The 14,055-nt window shown below is 38.5% G+C and overlaps 1 long non-coding RNA gene across 1 annotated transcript in view; it reads right to left on the bottom strand.

Annotated features, from left to right (window-relative positions):
• LOC121110806 overlaps positions 1 to 11,045 on the bottom strand; it is a 112,294-nt gene extending 101,249 nt beyond the window's left edge. Inside the window, exon 1 of the long non-coding RNA XR_005859332.2 lies at positions 10,745 to 11,045. This is a non-coding gene — a long non-coding RNA (uncharacterized LOC121110806). The remainder of the gene's footprint in view (positions 1 to 10,744) is intronic.
• Between the last annotated feature and the right edge of the window lie 3,010 nt (positions 11,046 to 14,055).

Here is a 14,055-nt window from a genome sequence, read left to right as displayed (position 1 = left end):
TTCTAAACTGCAAGAAAAGAAAGGAAATTGGCTATAAGCTGAAGCATCGGCAAAAGGACAAGCTGAATCTGTTTATAAGTATGCTGGCAAAAGATTAAGTGCCTCACAGTTTCAAATCAAAGGACTGACAGCAGAGAAAAGCAAAGGACTAAAAAGAGAAATCTGCAAATACATGTATACTTTGCTTCTGATGTGGGCTAGGAAACAGAAATTAACACTAAAGCAAAGGAAAACAGTAAATGCTTTTATAAACACATTAACAGTGAGAGGAAAACTAGGGAGAATCTCCATCCCCTCTTGGATGCCGAGGGCAACCTAGTCACCAAGGGTAGGGATAAGGCTGAGGTACTTAATGCCTTCTTTACCTCAGTCTTTAATAATAAGACTTGTTACTCCTGGGAACACAGCCCCCTGCACTGGTAGATAGGGATGGGGAACAGAATAAGCCCTTCATGATCCATGACGAGATAGTTTTGGACCTGCTGCGAAAGTTGGATGCTTACAAGTCCATGGGGCTGGGTGGACTGCACCCTGGAGTGCTGGGGGGGTTGGCGGATGTAGTTGTCAAGCCACTCTCCATCATCTTTTGGCAGTCCTGGATAACCGGGGATGTCCTGGTGGATTGGAAACTGGCAAATGTGATACCCATCTTCAAAAAGGGCCAAAAAGATGATCCTGGTAGCTACAGGCCTATCAGTCTCACCTTGGTGCCAGGGAAGGTCATGGAACGGATAATCTCGGAAACCATCATGGACCAACTAACCGTCAACCAGGGGATCAGGCCCAGTCAGCATGGGTTTACGAACAGTAGATCCTGTCTGACAAACCTGATTTCATTCTGTGACAAGGTGACCCGCTTAGTGGATGAGGATCAGGCTATCAATGTGGTCTACCTGGACTTCAGTAAGGCCTTTGACACTGTCCCCCATAACATTCTCGTGGAAAAGCTGGCTGCCCATGGTCTGAATGGGTGTACGCTCTGCTGGGTGAAGCACTGGCTGGATGGCCAGGTCCAAAGATTCATGGTCAGTGGAGTTGAATCCAGTTGGCAGCCGGTCATGAGCATTGTCCCCCAAGGCTCAGTGCTGGGGCCGCTTCTGTTTAATATCTTCACTGATGATCTTGATGAGAGGATTGAGTGCACCCTCAGTAAGTTTGCAGACGACACCAAGCTGGGAGGGAGTGTTGATCTGCCAGAGGGAAGAAGAGCACTACAGAGGGACCTGGATAGACTGGATCGATGGGCCAAGGTTAACGGTGTGAGTTTCAATAGGGCCAAGTGTTGGGTCCTGCATTTTGGTCACAACAACCCCAGGCAACCCTACAGGCTTGGGGAGGTATGGCTGGAAAGCTGCCTGATGGAAAGGGACGTTGGTGTACTGTTGGACAGTTGGCTGAATGTGAGCCAGCAGTGTGCCCAGGTGGCCAAGAAAGCCAATGGCATCCTGGCTTGTATCAGGAATGGTGTGGTGAGCAGGACTAGGGAAGTCATCCTGCCTCTGTACTCAGCACTGGTGAGGCCTCACCTTGGGTACTGTGTTCAGTTTTGGGCACCTCAGTACAAGAAGGACATGGAGTACTGGAGCAGGTCCAGAGAATGGCAACGAGGCTAGTGAAGGGCTTGGAAAATCAGCCCTATGAGGAGAGGCTGAGGGAGCTGGGGCTGTTTTGTCTGGGGAAGAGGAGGCTGAGGAGAGATGTTATTAGTCTCTTCCAGTACCTGAAAGGTGTTTACAGTGAGAGCAGGGTAGGTCTCTTCTCACTGGTAACAGGTGTCAAGACAAGGGGAAATGGCCTCAAGTTGCGCTAAGGCAAGTTTAGGTTGGATGTTGGGAAATACTTCTTTACAGAAAGGGTGGTTAAACACTGGAATAGGCTTCCCAGGGAGGTGGTTGAGTCACTGTCCCTGGATGTGTTTAAGAGCCATTTGGATGTGGTGCTCAGAGATATGATTTAGCAGAGGGTTGTTAGAGTTCTTTCTTAATTCTTAAGTTCTTATTCTTATTATTCTTGGAGTTCTTTCTTAATTCTGCTTAATGTGTTTGTTAGGGTACTATGGTTAGGCTGCGGTTGGAGTTGATGATCTTTGAGGTCCTTTCCAACCTGAGTAATTCTATGATTCTATGATAATGGAGAGGAAATTGAAGTGTTTTTTGTTGTTGTTTTGTTTTTGTTTTATGTTTTTTTTTAATATAGGTTATATATTGTAAATACTTTTATATGAAAGATTCATCTCACATAAAGAAATTGTATAACTATTTAATGTTACATGATAGCAAGAATATTCAAATCTCTAGTAGCTATATTCTGCTTAATGTGTTTGTTAGAACATACACAAAGTAAGCTATGCGCACTGCTTGCAACTCCCTTTGCCATGGTACTTTTCACATTTTTCCCATGTTATATTTAAAAGGAAGTGTTTTTATCTCATTTCTCTATACTTGTTTTCCTTGACATACAGTGTACATCTGTAAAATAAAGCAATATTGGTTAAAAAAAAAAATTAAATAATATTATTTATATATATATATATATTTATTATGAATTAATTTATATTATTATTATTATTATTTAAGTATATAAATACTCCTATATTACATACTAATATAGAAGCATTGTCAACTCATGTCATGCAATACCATATGCCATTCTACAATGAAGACAGAAAAGGAAGGGCATCTTCAGGTATCTCCTTGTTCAGAACATCCCTTTAGTCACTAAACACTAGTAAGACAACACAATAACAAATAACAGCAGATCTATTCTGCGGGGAATGCAAAGTCTTAAGCCTGTCTACAAAAGGACTCAAACTTAGAAGTTTGTTGAACTAGACAATGACTTTAGACACTGAACTGTGTGATCCAAGTAACTTCTACACTGAACATCTCCCCAAACACAAAAGTTTTGCAAACTCCGTATCTGGTTTTGCCTTGAGACTTAGTTTTTACACGTATTTCTACCAGTCTTGCCTTTTTAAGCCCAGCACAATACAGAAAGTAGGCAGGATAGTGTTAAGGTTTCTAGGTTTTATATTCCAGCGTGCGATCAGGGCACATTCAAACACATGTTCAAGGTGTGCTCAATCCACCAATAATTCTCTTTAAAAAGTGGTCTCAGCTGGTTTAGTGGACACTCATCTTATAGAATAGCCTTACCTACAAAATGTGTAGGATCAGATCCATTTGAAATTAATTGTAAGGAATTAAACCTTCAAAATACTTTCTCATACCTTAGCTAGAAAACAAGACAGCATAGATCAGGGCAGTATGGATGAGCCAAGGGGAAGCCATGATTCTGTTTGTCTTTCAGTACCTGGACCTGATTACTTTCATCATTCTCAGGAGGCAGAAAGACCACCATCCACTGATTCAAGAAAGGTCCCTGACTTATTTTTATAAATTATTACAGTCTTCTCCATTTGCGTTAATTGCAAACTTTTGTCTTTCCTCCTTGCCACTTACTTTCTTTTTCCCTATCATGAATCTGGAACAATAGCGTCAGATTTCACTTGTGTCTGTTCTTATTCCTTCTTTTAATCTTTGCCTTACTTTCACATCCTTTCACGTCACAGTACAAACATGTTTGCTTCCCCCTTTTGCCTCTTTAACTACCATTTCTCCTATCTCTTTAATCTCTTTACACTCAGAAACAGCACTCTATATCCTGCCTTGAACTGTCAACTCCCTTCAACACAGCTAAGTTCCTTTTGAAAGTATGTCTCTTCTTGGTATCTCTAACTCTGTACATTATAGTCTGTTCTTTTTTTAACTGAAGGTTTCCCTCCTCTCCCCAGAATCCTCCAGATTTTATTGTAGTTCCTGGTGGGAAATACAAAATACTTTGTACTTTGTCCCCTTCTGTTCTGGTTTAGCCCAGTCAGCAGCTAAGCACCACATACTCCCCTGCAGTGGGATGGGGGAAGAGAATCAAAACAGGTGAAAGTGTAAGAACACATGGTTTGGGATAAAGGCAGTTTAATAGGAAAGAAACAAAAGAAAAAAAAAAAAAGAAAAAAATGATGCACAGTGCCATTGCTCACCTTCTGATGACTGGTGCCCAGCCAGTCCTCAGGAATCAGCAGCAGCCCGCCCCCAGCCAACTCCTCCCAGCCTTATCAATCCACATGACACCATATGGTATGGGATATCCTTTTGGCCAGCTTAAGCCAACTGTCCTGGTTCTGTCCCCTCCCAGCTTCTTGTGTACCCTCAGCCTCTTCACTAGCAGAACAGTGTGAGAAGCTGAACATCACTGTCTTTGTACCACACTGCTCTGAAACAATAAAAACATGTTCTCATTCCAAATCCAAAACACAGCACCATACCAGCTACTGGGAAGAAAGTTAACTATCCCAGTAGAAATCAGGACATCTCCTCTCCCACTACTGAATTACTCCAACATAGAAACTAAATTTTAACTGCTTTATTGGCCCTCTAGCTAGAAGCCACTTTGTTTCTCCTTTTTGCTCTTCTCCCTGACCTGGGCTTGCAAAGATGAGTCATTCCTAAGCAGAGCTTACATTCATACTCACATACTCAAAAAGGTGAAAACAATGAATTTTCTAAAATATGAAATGAGGTCTCCATTATAGATAAACAGCAAGGAGAATAATAAGGGGCTAACAATTCTATTTCTGTTCTAAAAAATTGTTCATGTAAATTAACACATATTAATGATTTTATTCTAAACTGATGCCTGTAATCATACTGCTACTGACATGGCAAGCAGTTACAGAATCTCTTCTATTATCTTCAGCGTTGATTCCTGTGATTCCTTTCAGCTGCATTTACTAGATCGATTTTACCTCCCGTTGCTGTTCATTTTGAACTAGAAGTTTATGATATTTTTTTGTTATTCTTCATGAAACTGTATTTGCAGTAAAATGGTACATGGAAAAATTGAAAGAATACCTCATATAAAAAGTAAGTTTGTTTAAACTAAATTACCTGATTTCTGTCTTTTGCAATTCTGCACATTTAGCATCATTTTGTTTAGGATTAGAGACCAGCAGTAATGACTTATAAAGACTTACAAGTATACTTAATCCTATTTTATGCTAAAGTCTATATTGAATTATGTATTTTAAGTTCCACTCATATGAAGTGCAGAGAAAGGCACACTGAACCAGTCTTATATAGCAATTAAAAGCCTTTTCAAATGCTAATCATTTATAATTAGTCTACTTCAATTAGTAATGAAACCACAAATTGCCTTCTCCAAGAAAACAGAATATATTCCATGCTCTGATTAAAAGGGAACAGGCACCTTCAAATTGTGAAGCAAATGATTGATTTGAAGCAAATGATTGATGTGAAGCAAAACTCTTTCACAATGTTTATCTTTTAACTCTTTGATGAACTGATCAACAAAGACAGGTTTCCAAAAAGTCTCAAAAGTATTATTATCAATTCACATGAAGAAAAGCACATCTGTGTTCATATGTTCACAGATTAAATACATCTTTACTTTAGAGTCATTTAATGCCATTTACTAAGCAGGTGTTATCCTCCCTCCTTTTCTTTATGGGAATCAGATTTTAATTGGCTTCTTCTTACCATGCAATAAAATCATGAAACAACTGGCCAGTTGTCAGTTCTTAAACTTTGCTAGGCAAGAGTCCCAAAAAAGCTTCAAATGGGAGTAAAGGTGTCTTGTTAATTTAGAACCAGCTTGAAGGCTGGTACTCCGTGTCACAGTAGATAATGACATTTCTGAGAAAACACCTAAGTGGTATTTTGATTCAAGACTCATCTAAATTTCATCCTGGATATTCATTTACTCGGTGTAAGTATGCTAAACAGCCAAATGCTATGTTCACTGGAAGAGTGGTTTTACTAAGTCTTAATGTAGATGTTCTCTAGGCAATGCTTTACTTCATGGTCAAGCACATGCACATAAACAGTACTGAATCAGCTATAATGAAATGGGGCAGGCATAAGGCAAAGAAAATTAGATAATTAATTCAGAAAGTAAATTTCTGCTTTCTATTGATATCCCAGCTAGTGGATTACAGAAAATCAATTTTCTGTTCTTTATGTTGTGTTATTAGACATTCTGTTTTCAGACATTTGGAGGGGCTTTGTATAGGTAGTGTTTTGTTCATGGTTTTTGGTGACATTATTACTTTTACAGGAGAATGTGTGGATTATTAAATGAAAATATACAGAATGTTATATCTGTTCTATTATGAAAAACAGAGAAAAGCCACATAATTCACATGAGTGCGTAGGCTGCTGCTGTAAGAGCAGTAAGCAATATATTAATGAAAAGATTGCAAATGGAAAAATATGGACTTGAGAAAATAAGATAAAATTTTGTCAAGAACAAATCTGTCTCAACAAGAGCAGCTGACCTAGGTAGAGTGCTTCTCTAATAAAATTAATGGTATTTAACAGTGATTCCCAGGAGCTCATTTCAGCTTTATGCTTGTTTCAGGAATGAAAACTTTCAAGTAATTCTTCCTTTAAGGTCTCTAAGGTCCTCCATAGGCACAGACTACCTGCTTATGGAGAGGCAGATGAAGGCATAGAAACATAGGTCAGAAACAGATATAGCTATACATCATTCCAATACTGTATCATTTGTAAATAAGGAAAAGGACCATCTACTTAGATTACTTAAATAAGTGAAGTTATAGTAATGATGAATTTCCTGACCAAATCTATAGATAGGGTTGTGAAATAATTAGAAATAGCTGCATAAACCATTTATCAACTATCTAGAATCTAGACAGAAAATCACAGTTTTCTAAGAAAATGGCTGCTTCCCTTGTTAGCCTGTTTATTCATTCATTATCAACCACATTAATAACATTATGGTGAGCTTACAGCAATTCTATAAATGTTCAATCAGATATGAAGAATCATTATAGTACCAAAAAACATCAGTGAAATCTGTTTGATTTCATACACTTAACCCTTTGACTGAACTCAGCTGACAACCTGCTGGTTCTGGAAGTTATTTCATGTGTATAACAAGAAAAAAAAAATGTTCAAAGAAGTTGTCATTTGATTGCAAATGATCTTATGACCCCATTAAGATGATATGAGCACCATGATCAGAACTATCTGGGTTTTGCTTTTTCTCTAAGTTTCCAGTCAAACTGTTGCAATAAAATGCCAAGAAAACATTATACACAACACACGTAAATTGGCTGAGTGGGAAAAAAAAAAAAATAACTTGTCTGGTTTTACTTTGTTATGTGGCATTATGTTACAAAGCCACTGTCTATTAAGGGATTATTCGGGAGATTAGTTAGAGATAACTTATGGGTCAAGGGCCTTAGTTTTCTTACAGAGTTACTTTTAATATCACCCCTAGAAGTATATCCGAGTTTTCTGAAGAAGTTTAAGAATTTATGCCGTTAGAAAAATATGATTGGTATGTGTCACTGTGATACCTTTACCATGTGTAATGGACAAAGGCCTCTGAAGAGTAACAGGAAAAATTGCCTTACAAAAATTAAATCCTGCCCTGAATCAAGAGTTTTTCATACGCCACCATTTAACTACCACCATCTACTTAAAAATCCATGTAAAAGCTAAATATACAATGCTCCGTTATACACAGTAGAGATAAGCACTCCTAGTGCACATAACTTTTTCTACTGCCCAACAGCTTATTTATGAGTTAGCTCCAAGGAGGTCAAAAGAACAGCTCACAGGCAGAGTAAAAGTTGTACAGGCTAACATACAGACCAGAAGGTTGTTAGGATATAAGTGGACACTAAGATGTGATGAAGCAAACATCAATTGCTTAGCTTCTGTGGGAACAAGGTGCTTTGTTATTGGTGGCTTAGCGGTTGGAGATTTTGGGAGTTTTTAGAAGTGAGGCAAATGGATGATGCTGGACATAGCGACTAATAGCTGACTGAAGGATCTGAAATTATCCTTCTTTCTTCCCATAAACCATCACCAACATTAGCAGCAGCAGAGATCTCTGGAGAAGTTCAGACTGGAGAGCTTCTTTCAAGAGATACAGGAGCTGTCTTTAAGAACTGTGCTTCTCAGATGAATGTACTTTGTACCTCCTATTCTCTTGTTAATAGTCTGTGATTTGGAGCATATTTCTGCTTGGATATTTCCAGTTACTTTAAGAATCAAACTTCCTAATTTGTCTCCTACTTGTTCTTCAGCTATACCCAGCTGTGTAACAGACGAGCAAGCAGGCTCCATCATAAAGGAACTGTCTGTTCTCTGCATAAACTGGGATTGATGATTCCTAATAAACCTGTTTTTTGATTCGTACACATTCAGACTCAAAAATGTATATGCAGTGAAGACTGCTGACTATGAGCCCATCATACAGCAGTATGCTTGTGTTCTGCTAGCAAGACATTTTGTGTAGTTATCTCTTCTTGTCACAAGAAAAACCGAATATGTAAAGTAAGCAAATACAAGACACAGAAGCTTTTCTATTTCTTTTTCCAGCATTCAAAGCTCTTGATTACATAGCTATGAATTTAGGTATCTTATGAAATACATGAGGATAAATATGGCCTCTCTATGAGGCTGGTGGGGTATAACTGATTTGCCCGTTGACCTGACGTGCATCAGCCTTAAGCCTGCTGTTATCTATTCTGAAAGCCGAATATTCTTTGGATAAATTCTGTAGCTCCGGAATCAAAGAAGCAAGCTCTTTTTCCCATATTATTTCATCTCTTTCTTCATATAAGACAAATTTTCATCTGATGTCTTTCCAGTTAATTGAATTATCACATATCAGCAAAGGTACATATGGCTCTTTAAGGCAAAATAAATGTATTTCTTTATAAAAGTCTGTAACTTAAAAATGGGTATGATATTTAGGGAAAACAACAATAACCTACTTCCAGCTACACACTTGATATCATTAAGCTTAAGATGTAAGAAAAATTTCCTACTTTACTACTGTGTACCAAAGGATTTTCTCACTGCAAAGGCCAAATGCATTGGCTCTGCTGCAAATCACCTCAGACCTCAAAATGTCTCTTACTTCGTACTGCTTCTCAGCCTCCATCAAAAAGAATGAGGCTGAGCCAAACAAGGCAAACACTCAAGACCCCAGACACCCTGTGACTCCCTTCAGAATTAGGTGCCGCCTAACACACGCTAGAGTAGGCCTCACGAGCCCTGCTTCCATCCCAAGCTAGGAACAGGTCTGGACTCTGGTCTGCATTAGGGCTGAGGCAGCAAAAAGCTATTTTTGTTCTTAGTCCTTTTTGTTTTTTTGGTCAAACAAAGCTTGCACAAACCAGCAGACCAGCTTCTCTATTTGCATCCCCGTTCAGACATGCATTTCACAGCAGACACTTTGCTGAAGTGGGGGAAGTGAAGCTCCCCTCCAGGGGGAGGTGAAGCTTGGCAGCTCTTCTCACATCCCTGCTCCCTCCAGCCTGCACATCAGGCCCAGCCACGCAACCACCTTTCCTTCCCACAAAAACTGAGCTGGGCAGTGGAGAAGGGAAGAAATGGGTTCAGGGCTTAAGTACTCCTGGAGGCTTTACATGTTGCAGAGTGCAGACACAGCCCTTAAAACGCAGCGTGCTGCAGCAGAGATGTAGCAGTAGAGATCCTGCTTTGAAAAGTTACATGAATAAGGAACACATTTTACCTTTGAAAACATAGAGTTTCCAGCAGTAGAAATAATAAAATAATAGCAAGCAAACAGAAGGAAAAGAAGCCACAGTTAAGGTACCATTTTTTCACTACTAATGGGTAGATATTTATAATTTACTAACCCTGCAATGATAATGAGGATAACCTGACAAAGAAAAGAAATCTCTCTCTGACTTCCCAGCTTAGCCTTGCATTTGCTCAGGTAAGCAAGCAGGTTTTCCTTTCTACATGAATATATAGCTCTATTACAGGTTGCACAGAAGGTGCTAGATCTGTGGGAGTTTATCGGCGGTGCACCAAGGCAGGCTCCAGGAGACAGGCAGAGGGAGGAAAGCAACAGACAAAGCCTTAGGAGCAGGGGTACTCTGCCCTGAGGTTACACAGGGCTCATGGTCCTGAATCTTTAAGTAAGCAATAGCCCAAACAGAGCCATAAAATGCAACACTTAAAGACCAGGGGGTTATTTTTTTCAGGAGGTTTGGTATTTCATCTCATGTCTTTATGCTGTTATACAGCATAAATATATATGATATATGAGAATTTCTTAAAAAAAAAAACACTGTCTTTGATGTGCATACTGTTTTCCTGGTATTTTAAAAAGAAAATAAGCCTTCAGTCTTATTTGGACAATACTTCTAAGATTTCCTTACCACTGTGTCCAAACAACAAATGTTCCTGTTATAATTAGTGCCTTGACATTAACAAAATCTCTAAGGTATCTCTTCATGGAGCTTTTTGGAATAGGCTGATTTATTTAATTGATGAGTAGCTTTGTATGTGCTTATTTTTAATCCTACCCATTTATCTTATGAATAATTGCTATTTTGTAATTATTTGAGAGAAATAATACCAATATTTTTAATGATAATAATGAATGACAAGGCTTTAGCAAGTATTTTTAATGTTTGTAAAACAATACTGATTAGTCAGAATGAAATATTTGTTCATTTAATATATGAGCTTGATTTTTTACTCGATCTCAAGTCAATACAGTGCATCCAACAAGCTGAGCTAGTCTTTGAAATCCATAACCAGATTTTTTGTCACACTCATGTACTTCAAAATCTGCAGAATACTCTTGAAGATCTGTATGTTACTGGTTAAAGAACATGAAATAGAACCAAAAAAGAACTCGTATTGCATTTTACCTTCTCTCTAATCTTCTGTATCAGCCTGTAGCATCACGTTGAGAATTTAAATGGTCTTTGTGCTGAGGTGGAGGTTTGTTTCACCGAGCAGAATGGCTCCATTGTCCATCACTAAGGTTCCTCATGGCAAGGCACTACAAAGAATGAGTATTTTTTAATGAATGCGTATCGTCTCTAGGGTGGTTCAATCAGGTTTTCAATGTAAGTTACATTTTACAAGGTCATATTAAAAGTTGGAGAATAACTATCCCCTTGTTCACTAAAGATAAGTTTTTACCACTTAAGCAAAAAAAGAGTGCATAAATATGGTCCGCAGCCACAGCCTGAAGAGTTCTTAAAAATAGCAGGGAATCCATCTTTGGATGCCTGGCCCTGAATCTCTGCCTATGATCCAAAATCCATTTTAGGCCCTTAAATAGGCAAAGGAGCTTATAAAACCGCTCATTATCGAGTCATGTCTCACCAGTCACTGGCTGCCAGCAAAATCCATCAGCCCCATGTCATCAGAGACCAGTCATCTTGCTTCTGCCAAGTTCACAGACTACAGAGGCTACATTTTGATAATAGAAGGCCTTCAAGTGTTTCTGATTTGACATCTGAAGCTTTTTCAGAAGACTTCCAAAGGCTGTTAGGGTATATTCAAACTTAAATACAGCCAGACCCTCACACACTGCCTCCCATTCTCCCCATTTTTGTTGTTGTTGTTGTTTGTTTTTGCTTCTTACAAAAACATCTTTGAATGTGATTTGCATTTTCAAATTCTGTAGGGAAAGTGCCCTATTGATTTAATAGAGATTATAACGCCCAATTTTAATGACTTCATTTTGAATCAGTCTAATTAATATTTGTAGTATTTTAGCATATGAAATGAACCTTTTTCTACATTCAATGCTCCTCAGAAAATGTTAAGAAAAAAAAACCCACATCACCAATGTTCATAATTTTCAACAAACTTTTTGAAAGCTTTTTCCAAGTTTGAAAGGTTCATCTGCTTCACTATTCGCATCCCCCCTTCCTAGACAAATGTAAATGCTTTGCTGGTCGTTAAGGAAATGATCGTTAACTCTGCGGCTGATATGTTGTAATTAATCTCACAAGCAAAACTTTTCTGAACAAGCCATACACTTTGTATCAGTTTTTCTTTAAAAAAAAAAAAAAAAAGCAAACAAGGACTAAGCACGTTTACAGTTAGAATTTTCTCTCTCTGTTGCATGCATGTCATGTACAAACTCAGAGCAAGAACTAAGGTCTTCTCAATATCACCATGGAGTAAAAAACACTAAAACCAGAATGAACATTCTTTCAGACTGTGGAAAAGCATTAACCATATACTTCTTTTGTAAAAAACAAACAAACAAACAAACAAACAAAAACACTATAAATTTTGTTTCAAACTTTCGAAGACCTAGCATGCTTGGGAACTCTGCTTTCTTATCTTGCTTTTATTGTACACATATCCATGAGCAGAGAACAGAAAGAATGTTTGGTTTAAACAGAACAGCAACTTTAAGCAAGTTATTTCAGTTTAACCATTATTCGGTTTTGAAGTACTGTGCCTATTAAATTAAACCCCACTTAAGTTTTGCTCACATCAATCTTTGTATCTAACTGTGCCTTTCCATAAAAGCTCTTAGGTGGAAATACCACTACTTTATCTTCTAGGTTATATGAACTTCTTCCTGCTTCTCCCATTAAAAAAGAAAAGACTGAAAAGCGATAACTATTCATCAAATTCATTGTGCTGATAATCCCCTAAATTCCAATCTCAGTGCAGTTTTTATTGGTTAAAAACTTACTTAAGCTCTACTCATGAATTATTTATTCAAGAATTGAGGACAGACAGTATCTTATGATCCATAATTACAAATCAAGTCTCATAGCAGAGTCTCTTCATCACTCTGGTACTCTCTTGGCAATATAAGGAGAGCTTTGTTCAAGTTTTGTATCTCTAATATCAGTTCTTTATTTCCCTGGGGACTGCATAACACTAACCAAAAATCATTCCAAATATTCTCACAACAAACTTACATTGACACAGCTGTGGAGTCATCCCTGTAGATGCAATGCCATGGCTTCATTAGGCAAGCAAGTGTCCTTATTATCATTCCCATACAGGCTATACTCTGACCCTTTTAAAGGCCAGCATTTCACTGCCTCCTAGCCTCTAGTGTTTGTGCAAAATGTAATATGGCAGCTTTCAAAACTTAATGCTGCACCTAAACACAATACCACATGCACATAAGCAGGGGGGTCATAAAAGCTGGAAAAAAGCAACAGCTTTCCTTGCACTAGAATTGCTGGAAGAACAATTTTCTGAACACAATTCAACTCAGTCACCTCAGTTTTAGCCTGAGGTTGGACTTGCTCTGCATCCTGGAGGAACATTTCAGTCTCTGCGGGCTGCATAAAAAGTCTGAAAAGGTAAACTTCTCAACACAGGTGTTGGAGCTTGAACCTAGGAGCAAATACTGTGAGCGCTCTGACCTTACAGCAAGGGTGGTAAGGAAATGGAACAGGTTGCCCAGAAAGGTGGTGGAAGCCCCATCCTGAAGACATTCAAGGTCAGGCTGGACCAGGCTCTGAGCAGCCTTATCTAGCTCTAGGTGTCCCAGTTCATTGCAGGGGAGTTGAACTAGACAGCCTTTAAGGGTCCGTTTCAGCACAAACAATTCTATGATTCTATGACCTAACAGAAGTGGGAAGCTCCAGGATCTTTCTGTGTTAGGGAGCTTGACATGTTTAGCATCCCAAGCAAAGGAGAAGCTCAGAAGAGGTCCGTGAGCAGGTGAAGTGAAGGAGGAACCTTCAAACACATCAGGTTTCAGTCTGTACTGTTCAGAATTAGTCTGCCTCTTCAAAATGCATGAAACAAGACTGTACACCTGCATTCTAGTCCACATCTATCAGTGACAGAATATAGAAGTTTGCTACATTTGAAATTCATGTTTCAGCTGAAAAAGTACATGGGGGGAACATCTTAAGAAATACAGCCTTATTTCTGTTATTCTGTAGATAAAGCCTGAAGTTAGAAAAAACACATCCTGGATGTTATGTGCAAGTAACCTAATACACGATAATATATTCTTTATAGAGTCTAACATGCTTCTCTTTACACTTACAGTGATATCTTCAAAAAGTTTATAATATTATAGCTCTGCAGATATCTAGATGGCTGACTCATTCACTTTTGAAAGAAGAAGCAAACATTGCACTAAACACAGCAGTTCCTGCTCAAAAACTAATTACACTAGCTTGAGAAATAACTCAAACACCTGAATGCATATTTCCATTATCTTTAAATGTCATTTACT

Source organism: Gallus gallus, chromosome 4, assembly GCF_016699485.2.
Source record: "Gallus gallus isolate bGalGal1 chromosome 4, bGalGal1.mat.broiler.GRCg7b, whole genome shotgun sequence".
In the NCBI taxonomy this organism is placed as follows: Eukaryota; Metazoa; Chordata; class Aves; order Galliformes; family Phasianidae; genus Gallus; species Gallus gallus.
Note: the sequence above shows the minus strand (reverse complement) of the source record. Positions and strands in the feature narration are given on the sequence as shown.